Genomic DNA, 16016 nt, shown 5'->3' on the forward strand with positions numbered 1-16016 from the left:
GGGCCAACATTCACGAGAGCAAGAAGAACTTGATCCACAGTTCCTGTCTAGTTGGCAACTCCAGTTGGGATAAGAAGGGTGCTCTTGAGTAACAATCTATTCTTCCCTCCAGAAGCAAGAAGTCTGTGAACTCCAGCAAAGTTCAATCCGTTCAAAATTCATGCATATATGCCGCTTCTACATAAGACACCATTCATTAGGGAGCTCAAGGCTCCTATGCTGCAGCTGTGTGTGTTTATTGTGTCCGTCTATCCTTCTGCTCTCTCCAAAGGGAAGAGAGACCTCTGGATCAGTTACCTCCCTCCCACAAGCTTATTTAATCATGTAAGCTGCTGTGCCCAAGGGAAAGGAGGGGCCAGCCCCTGTTGCTGAGGGAGATTTAGACCAGGAAGGCAGAATAAATTCAATTAGAGTTTGCATATGTGATTGAGTGTGTAAATGTAAGTGATTGAGTGTGTGAGTGCAAGGGAGATTTAGCCCAGGAAGGCAGAATCAACTCACATACCTATAATCTCATAAACTAATCTCCACATACATATATACACATACATGTTTGTTTCCTCAGAACAAGGAGCTTGGCCACAATTTTGATACCCAGATCCTCGACTCCCCTCCCCAAGCACTCTCAGCCTCAGCAAACCCCAGCCACATCTGGGATCCCAAGATCTAGTTACCCAAACTGTTTGCAAAACACACCAGTCGTAGCAAATAGCTCTCAGTTTGAGCAGAGTATCCTATTTTGGCTCTTCCAAATTAACTTTCTCCCACCTCTCATTAGAATACAGACATTGAAACATTTGTAGCAGTCACTTAATCCCTCTCTGGAAAGAGAGATTCTGTTTTTCAGAGAGATTTTAAATGAAGAGATTGAAAAGAGAGAATGTGTTCCCCGGTGCATTCAATTTTATTTATTTTATTGTAATACTTTTCAGCTTTAAAAAACCCTCACAAAGCAACATCTTTCAAAAGAGCCATCTTGCTCTGAGGGGGAGGAGAGAAGAAAGAAGCAACACAGCCCAAAGAGCTCAGCATGTGATGATCTAAACTTGTGGCTTGGTGTATGGTTTTTTATTGCAGCTTTTATGTAAACCGCTTTGGGAGGTCTGCCTGAAAAGCAGTATATAAATGCCATAAACAAACAAACAAACAAACAAACAAACAAGGCAAATATTTTAAACAAAGAATAATAGAAGTGATAAGCAGAATCCAAAAGCAAGAGGCAGAGCAAAACATCAATTTTATTAAAACACACTAAAAAGCCTGGGCGAATAAAAAGGCATTCCTTGAGGCTGAAAAAGAAAGCAGAGTTGGCACCAGGTGAGCCTCTCTGAGAGCATTCCAGAAGATTCTGGAGCATTCTGAGGAGAGCATTCCAAAGACAAGAGGCCATTCCAAGGACAAGGGTGTCCACTGAGGATCTCAATACCTTTGCAGGTTGTGTGGGGGTAGGTAGTCCATGAGGCGCCTTGATTTCAAACTGCATAGGGATTAAAGATTCAAATCAGCACCCTGGACTGGGCCCAGGAATTGACTGGGAAATAGTGTAGTTGTTTTAAATATGGACATAGCAAGGTTGGAGTGGGTCCTAGGACAAAAAGTGACAATGGTCCTCTGCCCCCCCCACACATACAAACGCGCCTTCTTCTTCAGAGAGGCATGATGGGAGGGCAAAGAACAAGCTGCCACCCCTCCCTCAGGGGCCCAGGGGCTGTTGCCCCCCACCCCACCCCACCCTTACTTTGCACAGTTGTAGCTATGCCCCTGGTTTTAAAAATGGTGATATATGTTCCATATACCTGGTCCTAGTAAGCAGCTTTGCTGCCACGTTTTGTACCAAACAAAGTTTCCACACTGTCTTCAAGGGCAGCCTCTCTACTTGCATATAAGGATATAACAAGCCTGAATGGGATTTACCAGCATGTGGATGACTAGGCTATCTCTGTGTAGGACTGGTTGTGGCTGGCACATTAGTTAGTTAGTTAGTTAGTTAGTTAGTTTGTTTGTTTGTTTTATAAACCGCCCCATCCAAAGGCTCTGAGCAGTGTACAACCAATTTTAAAAGACATAAAAACACACGCCATTTAAGACACAGTTCAAAAACAATTTTAAAACGTTTAAAACCAATTAAAATACTTGAAAAACAGTTTAAAAACCGTGGAGGGCCAGTCTAAACAAATAAGTTTTTAGGGCTCTCTTAAAGGCCAACAGCGAGCCTAAACTGTGGATATCTGCCGGGAGTGCATTCCATAGGCCAGGAGCAGCTACGAAAAGGCCCAGTTCCGAGTCGCCACCAGATGTATTGGTGGTAACTGGAGACGGACATCTCCAGATGACCTCAACATGCGATGGGGATCATACAGAAGAAGGCGCTCTCTAAGGTAGCCCGGACCCAAGCCGTTCAGAGCTTTAAAGGTAATAACCAGCACTTCATATTTTGCCCAGAAACATATTGGCAGCCAGTGCAACTGGTTTAAAACAGGCATAATATGGTCTGTCCAGGTTACTCCAGAGCCCAGTCTGGCTGCCGCATTTTGAACTAACTGAAGTTTCTGAACTACATACAAAGGCAGCCCCACGTAGAATGCATTGCAACAGTCGAGCCTGGAGGTTACCAGCTGATGCACCACTGTTTTGAGATTGTTCTCTTCAAGGAATGGATGCAGCTGTTGAATCAGCTGAAGGTGATAGAAAGCGCTCCTGGCCATAGCCTCCACCTGAGATACCAGGGTGAGGCCTGAATCCAAGAACACTCCCAAGCTGCATACCTGTTCCTTCTGTGGGAGGGTAACCTCATCCAGCACAAGAAGATCTAACTCATCCCTTAAATTCCGATTCCCCACAATGAGCACCTCTGTCTTGCTTGGGTTCAGCTTCAATTTGTCATCCCTCATCCAGCCCATTACTGCCCATAGGCAGGCATTTAGGGAGTGAATGCCATTTCATGATGATGATGATGATGATGATGATGATGATGATCATGATCATGATCATGATCATGATCATGATGATGATGATGATGATAAAGAGAAATAGATTTGGGTGTCATCAGCATACTGATAACACTCTGCACCAAATCTCCTGATGACCTCACCCAGTGGTTTCATGTAAATGTTAAAAAGCATCAGTGACAGAATGGAGCCCTGAGGGACACCATATAATAGCCCCCATTTGAAGAGGAACAGTCACCAAGCTTCACCCTCTGGAATCTGCCTGAAAGATAGGAGCAGAACCACTGCAAAGCAGTGCCTCCTATCCTCAACTCCCCAGGCGATCCAGAAGGATACCATGGAGTCAATGGAATCAAATGCCGCCGAGAGATCCAAAAGAACCAACAGAGTCACACTCCCTCTGTCAATTCCCTGGTAAAGGTCATCCATCAGGCTAACCAGGGTGGACTCAGCCCCATAGCCTGCTCTAAAGCCAGTTTGAAATGGGTCTAGATAATTGGTTTCCTCCAAAACCGCCTGGAGCTGGTTAGCCACCACTCTCTCAATCACCTTGCCCAACCATGGAAGACTGGAGACTGGTCTATAACTATCCATCTCTGAGGGATCTAGGGAAGGCTAAGACATGGTCTAATCATTGACTCCTTCAAACAAGGAGGCATCCTACCCTCCCTCAGCGACGAGTTAATGATATCAACTAGGCCACCAACTAGTGAAATCAGCCTCAGCTAGTGAAAAGTGCTTCATCTCACAAGGTCAGATGGGCCTCCAGAGAGAGGGTAAGATCTAATGGTACCCCCAGACTGCAGACCTAATCCAAAACTAGGGATGTGCATAAAACCGGTTCTCCCGGTTCGGTTCGGGTCCGAACCAGGTCCGGACCGGACCGGGGAGGTTCGGTTTTGGTTTTGCCGGACCACCCCCCGGTCCGGTTCGGTTTCGAACCGGTTCGGATCTGAACCGAACCGGTTCGGATCACAAAAAGTGGCTGGTTTTGAAGGGGACATTGTGTTCTACCTGCCACCCAAATTTCAAGTCGATTGGACCTTCCTCTGATTTTTTACAATTTTTTTTAAAAAAATTAATTCTTGCCCATAACTCACAATGTGGAGCCCTTAGGGGCAAAAAAGCTGGGGTGGGTGGTAGCCACCCATGGGTGTCCTCCACCCCAAAAATCCCAAGGCAATTGGTTGCTCCTAGTATTATTGGTGAATTTTTGAAGAAAATTTTTTTTCCATTGGCTAGAATGGGGGTTTGGGGCTGCCCCAGACCCGCCTCTGTGGGGTGGCAGCACCCCCAAAGTGGGTCCGGGGCCATGGCAAAAATGCCCTCAGTCCCTCCCTGCAATCCCCGTAGAGATAGGAGTGATGGTTCTGTTGTTTTTCTGAGGTGTTCTGAGTGTAGATTCTATGATAGCTAATGAGATTTCCAATGAGACACCATGAATCCACTCTCATTTGCTATCACAGAATCCACACTCACTCAGAACACCTCAGAAAAACAACAGAACCATCACTCCTATCTCTACGGGGATTGCTGGGAGGGACTGAGGGCATTTTTGCCATGGCCCCGGACCCACTTTGGCGGTGCTGCCACCCCACAGAGGCAGGTCTGGGGCAGCCCCAAACCCCCATTCTAGCCAATGGAAAAAAAAAATTTCTTCAAAAATTCACCAATAATACTAGGAGCAACCCAACAATTGCCACCCCATCTTTTTGGCCCCTCTCTCTGGGCGCCCTAACACGTAACACCTAGTCAGTCCATCTTAATGCCTACCTACTACCACCACTCCTATCCAAGCAAGTAAGAGGAGGACACTCAGAGAGACAACACCCACTCTCTGATCTAACAAAAAGGCCACTGCTGTGCTGCCTGCCAGCACAGCAGCAGCAGCGGAGCAGCACACTAAGCACAAGAGCAGCACACACAGAGAAGAAGCAGGAGGCGGAGCAGCAGAGCAGCAGACCTGCCGCTCTGCATGATGGGTGATGTGACGCCCAAAGAAACCACCGCCTCACTCAGTGCCTGCCACTGACTAGGCCCGACAGACAGAAGCCAGCCAACCTGCTCTGCTCTGCTCTGATGCTCCCCATGGATGATGCACACACACCCTACATCTGCATCCAAATTACCAGACCAGACCAAGTGCACAGAGTCAGCACAGGCCAGCAGCCACCAGCCCAGCAACAGCAACAGCTACTACTGCTGCCACCACAACCAGTGTTGCCGCTACAATAACATTCCCAGTCCAGTCACGCATGCCACAGCCTGAGCCTAGCACACAGCCAACAGCTGCTGCCAGCCAGTGCCTGGCAAGCCCAGCCAACATGAGGAGGAGAGAGCTAAGTAGACGGCACACGCACATCACCAACCCATCACGACGGCGCAACTGCAAGGGGAGAGGGCACAATTACAGGCAGGAGGAGGAGGAGGAGGAGGAGGAGGCGAGGCAATCCTAGCACAGATTTGAAAGTTTAAAATCCACCAGGACATCTTCTAGAATCTAGACTTCTGTTTTTTCTACCACCAGCTGTAGTGTCTAGTTAGTCAGTGTGCTGTGCAGCTGAGCTGAGCTGAGCTGAGCTGCGTGTGAGGAAGGGTGATTGTAGCTAGTTCTTTAGTTTCAGCAGACTGAGCATTGAGCATGGGCAGTGGCCTTGGGAAGCAACACAATTACACGACACTCACCTGCTGCTGCTGGTTCTAGAAGTTGCCTCTTCTCGTCTTTTCACCTCTTCGTGTGTGTGTGTGTGTGTGTGTGTGTGTGTGTGTGTGTGTGTGCAGTGAGTGCATGCCTTTTGCCTTGCTGGAAAGAAATGCTTCTCTGGTCCACCACCACATATCTGCTCAAGGACACAGAGGCCCAAGGCAGAGGTGGTGGCACCAGTGTGAGTGCACGTGTGCTGGTGGTGTTTGCCACCACAGGTGTTTTGTGTGTGTATGTGTGCGCTGCTAGCTAGGAGGGGGGAGGGAGGCAGGGAGGGAGGCAGGGAGGCAGGGGGGAGGAAAGGGGAGGGGGAGATGGATGTAGAGGGGATTGAAGGGGGGAGGGTCCGGCTCAGAGTTGGTCAGCCACATATTTGTGCACACACGTGCTCACGTGTGTGCTTCGGTGGGAGAGACCAGACTCTCATCATCTGCCAGACCGGGGTTGGGGGCAGGTGAGGCGGTGGTGGGCTGGAAGGGAGGGAGGATGGAAGGTGGTGAAGAGGAAGGGGAGAGGATGAGAGGGGAAGGATGGAGGGAGGCATGGGGGGGAGGAAAAAAAACATGTAGACAGACACACACCACACTACACACAGAAAGCATCCACACACAGAGACAGTGCTAGGCATCCATTCACACAGACAGACAGACAGACACACAACAGGAAGAGACAGACTGCGCCTGCACCACACACACACACACAGACCCAATTCCCCCCCTGCACAGTTATCAATCAATATGTTGTGTTGGCAGCCAGTTCATTGCTATTCTGATGGTTTTGGGTTTTTTGCCATCAGCCAACATCAACAGTGACCACAATCAAGATGAACATAAGATGATAATAATTCATTCGTTTCATTTGAAAAAATCACCCAATCATTTTCTCCATGTAAACCAAGCCCCCCACACATGATTTCTGGTAACATTTTCAATAAAATCAATTCATTTGGCATTCATCATTTTGTTCTCCCTCTGTCACCTTTTTTTCTTTCTTTTGCATAATTTTGAGGCTTGATTTTGACATGGGGTTTTTAAAGAAAAAATTATTTACATGTTTATTTACATACAGTATTTACATATCTACACTGCATTTTAGAACGTATACCCGCCGCTGCCGCTAAGTCTAGTACTCCGTGGGCTGTGCTACTTTGGGGGGGTGTGCCGTGCCCACGCCAGGTCCCCAATTGCTGACAGGTGGATAGATAAAGGGCCTGTGCTGGTCAGCATTGGGTTTCTTTTTAGGTGGGCGTGGGCATTGTAAACATCTGGCCAGTCGCAGCACTACAACTACTACTACAACTGCATCTCTGTGTGGGCACACTACACGCTGCGACTGGCTGGCACGGCTCAGCATCTGTCACGTCAGCTCAGCTAGAGGTGGAAGGGGGGAGGGTAGGGATAAGCACACAGGTCGAGCCAGGCAGGTGACCAACCATGGGGCAACCCACGGTAATCACTCGCCCGGCTCAAACTCCAGCTTGGGGTAGCCCAACAGGGGTAGGTTCACCTTAAGGAAGACCAGCTGCTCCACCAGACCAGGGTCCAAGCGGGAGCGAGAGGGTGTCACCACGTCCCCGGCACGTGAAAACACCCGCTCGCTCTGGACACTGGTTGGGGGGCAGGAGAGGAGGCGCACAGCCACCGCCGCCAGGTCCGGCCAGACTTGGCAGCGGCTCGCCCAGAACTGTGCGCAGTCCACGCCGGCTCCCTCCACAGGCTCCTCCAAGTACTGCGCAACGCATTGCTCAGCACTGGAGGGGGGCCTGGCAGGTCGAGCCTCCCGCATACCAGGCATGGCGCCATAGCAGAACCGCTGAAACCACTGGGCGGATCTCGAGTCGGTAGCAAATGGCTGCTGCGATGGCGCCGCCTGGGATGCTGCGCTGCTGGACTGGGAAGAGGGAGGGGAAGGGGAAGCTGACGCCGCTGGCCGCCCATGCTGCTGCTGGGTGCGGGTTGGGCCGCGAGGGCTGCCCCCGCACCACTACCAACACCCTGGTCTCTGCGGGCCCTAGCGGCCTCCTCCTCCCTAACCTTCTCGACCAGGATGCCCTTCCACCTGGGCAAGTCGTCGGCACTCACGGCATTGCCCTTGAGGGCTGGGTGACAGAGACAAGCGAGGACATACTCCTCCCTGTCTCCCAGCACATCAACGAGCCGCTTGTCAACCCCAGACCTCAGCTTCCCAGCCAGAGCACGACCCTCTGGCGTGGTCAGAGAGATATGGAGTCCACCCATCAGCTTCTCGAGACCAACAGCTGTGGGCAGCGCCTGGCTCAAGGGAGTGGTGTCGCCACACAAGCCCTTCGTGGCAAGCTGGAAGGGCTCGAGTGCCGACACCGCCTCGGACATCTGCTTCCACTCTGCGTTCGAGAAGTCGCAGACATCCAAGGACTCGTCCCTCGCCAGGGCGACAAGGGCTCTCTCCTGCTCCAACAGGCGCTGGAACAGGAGGAAGGTGGAGTTCCACCGCGTCTCCACATCCGTAGGGATGAGATGGCGAGGAAGGCCAAGGTCATCCTGCTTCTGGCGAAGCAGTCTCCTGGACTTCTCGCTGCGGTGGAAGTGGGCGGCCAGCTTGCGGGACTTATCCACAAGCGTGGCCGTGGCAGCAACAGCAGCTGCGATGGGGCGGGCCCCCTTCTCCTGGGACGCCTTCAGCTCCTTAAGGCCAAGGGCGTCCCTGACGGTCAGATGGAGCGTGTGTGCCATACACCGTATGTTCACACAGTCCATGACTGTCTCGACAGCGGCGGTAACGTTGGCTCCATTGTCGGTGACAATGAAGCCGCGGGAGAGGTGTGGACACCCGCCAATCCACTCCTCTATCTGGCGGTCGAGTACGGCCGCCACCTCCTCCGCGGTGTGCCTCGTGTCCATCGTCTCCACGTGCAGGACGGCCCACCTGTGCCGTAGTGCAGCAGGAGCCGCGCCGGACCCGGAAGCATCGCCCGCGGAGGTCCCCTCACTCTCCGGTCCCCACCAGTGGGCAGTGAGGGCCAGGAAAGAAGCGTGCATCCCACTGACACTGGTCCAGCGGTCAGTCGTGAAATGCACGCTTGTCCTGGCCGGAGCTGCACGCAGCTCGGCCGACACGAGCTCCCTGCACCGGCGGTACAGGGAGGGGACCACGTTCCGGCTGAACGTGGTCCTTGAGGGGATGACATATTCGGGAGCCAGGTATTGGAGAATCCGGCGGAAGCCGTTGTTCTCGACCACCTGAAACGGCTGGTCATCGGTGGAAATCATCTCCCCTATGAGGCGGGTGAGGTGATGATGGTCCACGCGAACAATACGCTGGCTGCCCGAGGACTGCGTCCACCGCTGGACGGGCAGTGTAGCCTGCCTGCTGGCTGGCACACTGCCGCTGCCCGCCCTAGTGGCAGATGCACAAGGCGCACTAGCGCTGCCAGCCTGTCCCCTGAGACCTGGGTGGTGACGCTCTAGGTGTCTCCACATAGGCGTCGTACCCAGGTGCGCAGGGTCCCTTCCACGGCTGACAAGCATCCTGCAGTGGACACAGCGGGCGTGGAATGGGTCATCTTGAGGGACCTCAAAATGCACCCATGCACCACTGCCCTTGGCCTCCTGCGCCCTGGGCGCCGTCCTAGGCCGTTTCTCGCAGGGTGGCTGCAGTCCTAGGGGGGGGGGGCGGCCGCCGCTGCCTGCCCACTGCTGCCACCCAACCCGCCCCTTCCGCCCTCCACAGCGGAGGAAGGGCCCGGCTGAACTGGCATCGGAGAGGCAGGCCTCTCCTCCACCACCTCGCCAGACCGCTCCCCACCAGAGTGTCGGGCTTCACGAGGGGGGGCCCCACTGAGCGGCGAAAGGATAGGGGGAAGGGGCCCCAGAGGGAGGGAGAACCTGGCTGCATCGCTGCCAGCCGCACGGTCCTCACCGCCCTCTACCTGCTCTTCCAACTCCACAGTCTCCTCCACCTCAACAACTGGCGGTAGCTCAGCAGCACCTGGTGCCGCCGGCGAGAAGGGACCCGCCACAGCCCTAACGGTGCCTCTGCCTCTGCCGCGATTGGCGGCAGCAGGCGTGGGGAACTGAATCCTGCGCACCAAAGATGGGGCCGGAGCAAAGAATTCTCCAATGGGGAGAACTGGGGTGTCCTCAGGCTCCCCGCGTCCTCTCCCTCCCCGTGCCGCAGGCACACCCCGCACCTGGCCTCTCCCACCTCTGCCTGCCAGCCTTGAGCGAGCCCTGCCCGCCACACGGCGCTCAGACATGCTGCTAGGTCAGAAGGAGGGAGACTTTAGGAGGAAGGCCAGACAGGGTCAAAAAAATAATTTGGAGGGGCTTAGGGGCCAAAAAAAAGGCAGCTGATTTGGAGGAGGCGGGGGGGAAGTTCGTTTTCAAAAAAGGAAGCCAATTGGGGGGAAAGGAAGACTTTTTGATATGGGGGGGGGAAGCCAATCGAAGTGAGGGGGAGGGTGTCCTTTTTGAATTTGGGAGTCAACCACCAAGCCAATTGGGGAGATGGGTCTGGGAGGTTTTTTTTTAGAAAAATAGGGGGTTAAAGGGTGGAACCCCGGTGTGGGAGGGTGGCACGGGCAGTTGGGTGGAGTAGTTGTGGTGTGGGTGGCAAGTTTTTAACTTTTTTTGGGGGGGAAAGTGGATGGGGGGAGGGCACAGCACCTACCGGGGGTGGGGGAGGGATGCAGTCAACGCTTGGGAACCTGCAGATCAAAGGAGGAAACCCTTATTTAGTGAACTGGAACACAAAGTGTGGGTTCTGGGGGGTGGTTCTCAAGTAATGCTCCTGTGGGGGGAGCATCAAACTCAATGCAGCCTATTTAGTGACTCTAAATTGCACACAACCAAAACCAGAACCCAGTCACACCAACACAGAGGTTGAACCCACCCACTCTGTGACTCTGCCTGCCCAATGCCATGGCAAGCAAGCAGCAGCAAACACTTGATGGCAGCCTCATGGATTGAACATCATGATCATCATCATACGTGTGTATTGGCCCAGCATGTAGTGGCAGCATCAGAGCCCAGCCAGGACCCCACTCAGACTGCCCCAGAGGCAAGGAAGCACTCTGGCATGGCATGGGCCCAGCATGTAGTGGCAGCATCAGAGCCCAGCCAGGACCCCACTCAGACTGCCCCAGAGGCAAGGAAGCACTCTGGCATGGCATGGGCCCAGCATGTAGTGGCAGCATCAGAGCCCAGCCAGGACCCCACTCAGACTGCCCCAGAGGCAAGGAAGCACTCTGGCATGGCATGGGCCCAGCATGTAGTGGCAGCATCGCATCAGAACCCTGGACCCCACTCAGACTGCCCCAGAGGCAAGGAAGCACTCTGGAAGGCACCTGTTCAAAAACCACCTGCAAGACGCATGCAATGCAACGCAACACACAGCAGCAATTTCTTTACTGGGCATGGGCATGAAGACACAAGTTTTACAACAGTACATCTCCTCTCCAAGGTTCCCTCCCTCCTCCCCACACCCAAATGCATTTCAGAATAGGGGTGTCCCTATTTAAAACCGCCAGCTAGGGAGAGAAAGGGGCAACAAAAGGTGCACAATCGCACACGCACTAACCCCTCTTCTTCCGGTCCTTCTCCTGCCGCTCACTGCTGGTCACGGATTCGCCGCCGCCAGCCAGCCACCCTGGGCTGAGACACAGCAGGGCGGCCGCACGAGGCACACAGGCAACCGGGGTAGTTCAACAACGATGGAGGGGCAGAAGTGAGGAGACAACACTATTTGTGTCGCTCAACTCACCCCCAAGCAGAGACAAAATCAACCAAAAACTATAAAAAGAAAAAAAAAACCGATGGCAGCCGCCAGGTGGGTAGGCTACTGTGTGCGGCTGCAGCTGTGGGAGAGGAGGTGGAAAGTGAAGGGGAGCAGAGAGAGAAAAGACTAAGAGAGAGAGAAAAGAGAGGGGGGGCAGGGACAAAGAGAAAGAGAGGAGAGAGAGAGAAAAGAAAGAGAGAGAGAGGAGAAAGAGAGATGATAGAGAGAAAGAGGAGAGAGGAGAAGCGCAGCGCAGCAGGGAGGGGGGATTCAGGTGTGGGGGGAGGACACAGCAGTAGCAGCGGTCCAAAGAGGTGGGGGGAGCAGAGAGGGTGTGTGTGGTTGGGGGCTAGTGTGTGGCAGGGGGCCTGGGGTAAGTGGAGAGAGTCGGGGGCAAGGAGAAAAAGAGGTGGGGTGGGGGGAGCAGAGAGGGTGTGTGTGGTTGGGGGCTAGTGTGTGACAGGGGGCCTGGGGTAAGTGGAGAGAGTCAGGGGCAAGGAGAAAAAGAGGTGGGGTGGGGGGAGCAGAGAGGGTGTGTGTGGTTGGGGGCTAGTGTGTGGCAGGGGGCCTGGGGTAAGTGGAGAGAGTCAGGGGCAAGGAGAAAAAGAGGTGGGGTGGGGGGAGCAGAGAGGGTGTGTGTGGTTGGGGGCTAGTGTGTGGCAGGGGGCCTGGGGTAAGTGGAGAGAGTCGGGGGCAAGGAGAAAAAGAGGTGGGGTGGGGGGAGCAGAGAGGGTGTGTGTGGTTGGGGGCTAGTGTGTGGCAGGGGGCCTGGGGTAAGTGGAGAGAGTCGGGGGCAAGGAGAAAAAGAGGTGGGGTGGGGGGAGCAGAGAGGGTGTGTGTGGTTGGGGGCTAGTGTGTGGCAGGGGGCCTGGGGTAAGTGGAGAGAGTCAGGGGCAAGGAGAAAAAGAGGTGGGGTGGGGGGAGCAGAGAGGGTGTGTGTGGTTGGGGGCTAGTGTGTGGCAGGGGGCCTGGGGTAAGTGGAGAGAGTCAGGGGCAAGGAGAAAAAGAGGTGGGGTGGGGGGAGCAGAGAGGGTGTGTGTGGTTGGGGGCTAGTGTGTGGCAGGGGGCCTGGGGTAAGTGGAGAGAGTCAGGGGCAAGGAGAAAAAAGGGTTGCGGTGGGGGGAGCAGAGAGGGTGTGTGTGGTTGGGGGCTAGTGTGTGGCAGAGGGGTGTTGGGGGGAAGGGGAGGGGGCAACAACAAACAGCAAAGGAGAAACTGGAACAACTCGGGCAGCAGCAGCGATTAGGCTGGATGGGGTGGTTGGGGGAGGAGCTGGGCCTGGGCTAGGGTCTGGGAGGAGGGAGGGTGGGGGGGCAGGCGGGGGGGAGGAGGAGGAGGAGGGTAGCAAAATATATAAAGCAATATATATCAAGAGAACACAAGCCAGAAGTTTAAAAAAAAAATGAAAAGAAAGACTCTAACCAGCAGAAAAAACTTGGGCGTGGGGGTGTGGGGAGGGGGAACCAAACACAGACTCTGAGGGGGGCCACTAAGTGAACAGAGACAATGAAACCACAATTGCTGCAAATTAATAATAGCAAATGAATAAGTGGAACCAAGCAAAGAAAACTGGACTCTGTTTGGCAGCAGCAAACTTGGGAGAAGGCTGGATGGGGTGGGGTTGGGGTGGGGTGTGGTTGGACTTGGAGGGGCAAGTTGGGAGCAGGGAACCAAAACTGATTATATGGGACAACAAGAAACAACAACAGAATCCTCTGGGGGTGGGGGGGAGGGATTCAGGGAACCAACTCGCAGGGCAGCAGCAGTCAGCAGAAACAAACAAAATGGTACAATTTAAGCAAAACCAGCAAGCAATATATAAATGAAACCAATGCAATGCAATGTGAAAATCAAAAAGTTGGACAAAAACAAGGCAGGACAAAGAGCAATAATTAATGGAAGAAGTTTTAAAGCAATGAGGATGCAGTGGGTGGGAGTGGGGGAGGGGGAGGGTAGGCCCAAAGGATGAGAAGGGAAAGGGGGGAGGGGGGGAGGGGGGGAGAAAAGCAGACAGACAAGGAACAGGGAAAATTGGGGGAAATTAAGAAGAAAGTAAAGTGAAGTAACACACAGTATACAGACAAGAGACAGACAGAGAGAGGAGACACACAGAGAGTCACAAAGGGCAGGTGGACAAAGGATTAGACAGAGCACACACAGAGAGACACAGGACACAGTCAGGACTCACAGAGACACCAGAGCAGCCAGCAAAGGGCAAGCAGGTCTCAGAGATGATCCCACAACTGCAGCCAAGAGAAGTTTCCAGAGAAGAGGCTTGGGTTTATATAGGTTTGAAATTCCCTCCTTTGGGAGCCCCCACCTTTGCACTCCCCCCACGGCCAACAGGGTGCCAGCTCTCAACAGTGCAACAGCCAAGCAGCCTACCAGACCAAAGGACTCATTCTGGCCAATCAAGGATCAATAGCGCAGCCAATACAATGCCTGGAAATAGCATCACAAAATGGATGCAAGGAGGAGCAAAAGTTTCGGGAAGGAGACACAAAATGGAGGACACACTTGGAACTTTAAAGAGACACTCAGAGACTCAATTTCATTCCCGAACCGGTTCGGGAAACCCGAGCCGGTTCGGTACCGAACCGGCTCGAATTCGGTCCGGCTCGGTCCCGGAAGGGCCCGATTCGGTCCGGGATCGAGCCGCCGGATCCGGACCGGTTCGGGATGAACCGGTCCGGATCCGGACCGAACCGCACATCCCTATCCAAAACAGGTTACATGCCCTATATGTGAAATTCCTGCACAGGGAGGCACCAAGCCCATAGTGCAGTGTCTTTGAAGCAACAGGTGAAGACCTTTTTCTTTGCCCAGGCTGCTCAGCATGTTGCCTAACCTCCTTTCTGCACAGCTTCCCCCTTCTCAGATTTACCATACTTTGCAGTACTATAATGGCTAGACTGGGGGATGTTTTGAAAATGCCATTTAGTGAATGTGCAGGACAGCTTCTTTCTGCTATTTTCCCCACACACATCTGTAAAATCTGAGCTTTCAAGTCATACAGGAATTCAAGGTATTCAGAGTTTGGCAAACCCTTAAAATAATGACATGCAGGTCAGTGGAGAGCTGACTCCTAGAGATGAGAGCTGGTCTTGTGGTAGCAAGCATGACTTGTCCCCTTAGCTAAGCAGGGTTCACCCTGGTTGCATATGAATGGGAGACTAGAAGTGTGAACACGGTAAGATATTCCCCTTAGGGGATGGAGCCACTCTGAGAAGAGCAGAAGGTTCAGAGTTCCCTCCCTGGCTTCTCCAAGATAGGGCTGAGAGAGATTCCTGCCTGCAACCTTGGAGAAGCCACTGCCAGTCTGTGTAGACAATGCTAAGCTAGATGGACCAATGGTCTGACTTGGTATATGGCAGCTTCCTGTGTTCCTATGTTCTTATGTTCCTATGTTCAGTGGGGAGCAGGGTGAGAGGAGAATTGGTATATTGATTGGATGGTTATTGACAGCAGATTAAAGCAGCCAAACACAGTGATTTGGTTCACACAACCATTCAAATCTAGTTTTAATGTTGGTTACTGAGTGAGATTGTGTGAACACATCACACAGAGAACAATTTGTTATGGGGCAGCTAACAAATAAAGTTGTGTATTATTGTTATTGTTATTGTTATTGTTAACACATGCCAAGGTTGTTTGTTTATCATATGTTTATACCGCCTGATATGTACATCTCTAGGTGGTATACAAAATTTAAAACACGATATAAAACAGAGTAAAAATAGTTAAAATTTCACAAAATACAATAAAAAATAATATAAATTTAAAACAAATTAAACAATTTAAAATTAATTTCAGTTAAATGCCTGAGAAAACAGGTGCATCTTGAAGGTCTTCCTATAAGCAAACAGAGAAGGAGATGCTCTTATTTCAGCAAAGTCCTGGGGCAGCCACAGAGAAGGCCCAGTCCCAAGTTGCCACCAAACAAGCCAGTGGTAACTGTAACTGTACCTCCCCAGAAGATCATTATAGGTGACAGGGATCATGACAAAGTAGGTGCACTCTTAAATACCCTGGGCCCTAGCCTTTAAGGGTTTCATAGATAATAACAACACTTTGTATTTAACATGGAAACATAACAGCAGCATGTATAGTTCTTTTAATATCTGTGTTATATGGTCCCTTCAGGTTGTCCCATAGTCCAGTCTGGCTGCCACATTCTATACCAATTGAAGTTTCTGGACCACGTATAATGGCAGGCCAATGTGGAGTGAATTACAGTAGTCAAGGCTGGAGGTTACCAGCATATGCACACTGTTTTAAAGTCATTTTCCTCCAGAAATGGATGTAGCTCAGGATCAGCCAAAGCTGATATAAAGCGCTCCTGGTCACTGCCTCTATCACTGCAAGATAGAGTTTGCAACCCAGGAGCACTCCCAGGCTATGTAACAGATATTTCAGGGGGAATGTCACTGCATCCAGAACAGGCAGACCTAAACTATTTTTTGGGTCCCGGCCCCCCATAGTCAGTACCTCCATTTTATTTGGATACAACTTCAGTTTCTTATTCCTCATCCAGCCCATTACTACCTCCAGGCAGGCATTTAGGGAAGTTATATCATTTCCTGATGGTTGATATGGAGAAATAGATCTAG

The sequence above is a fragment of the Hemicordylus capensis genome, chromosome 1 (genome assembly GCF_027244095.1).
Source record: "Hemicordylus capensis ecotype Gifberg chromosome 1, rHemCap1.1.pri, whole genome shotgun sequence".
Lineage (NCBI taxonomy): Eukaryota > Metazoa > Chordata > Lepidosauria > Squamata > Cordylidae > Hemicordylus > Hemicordylus capensis.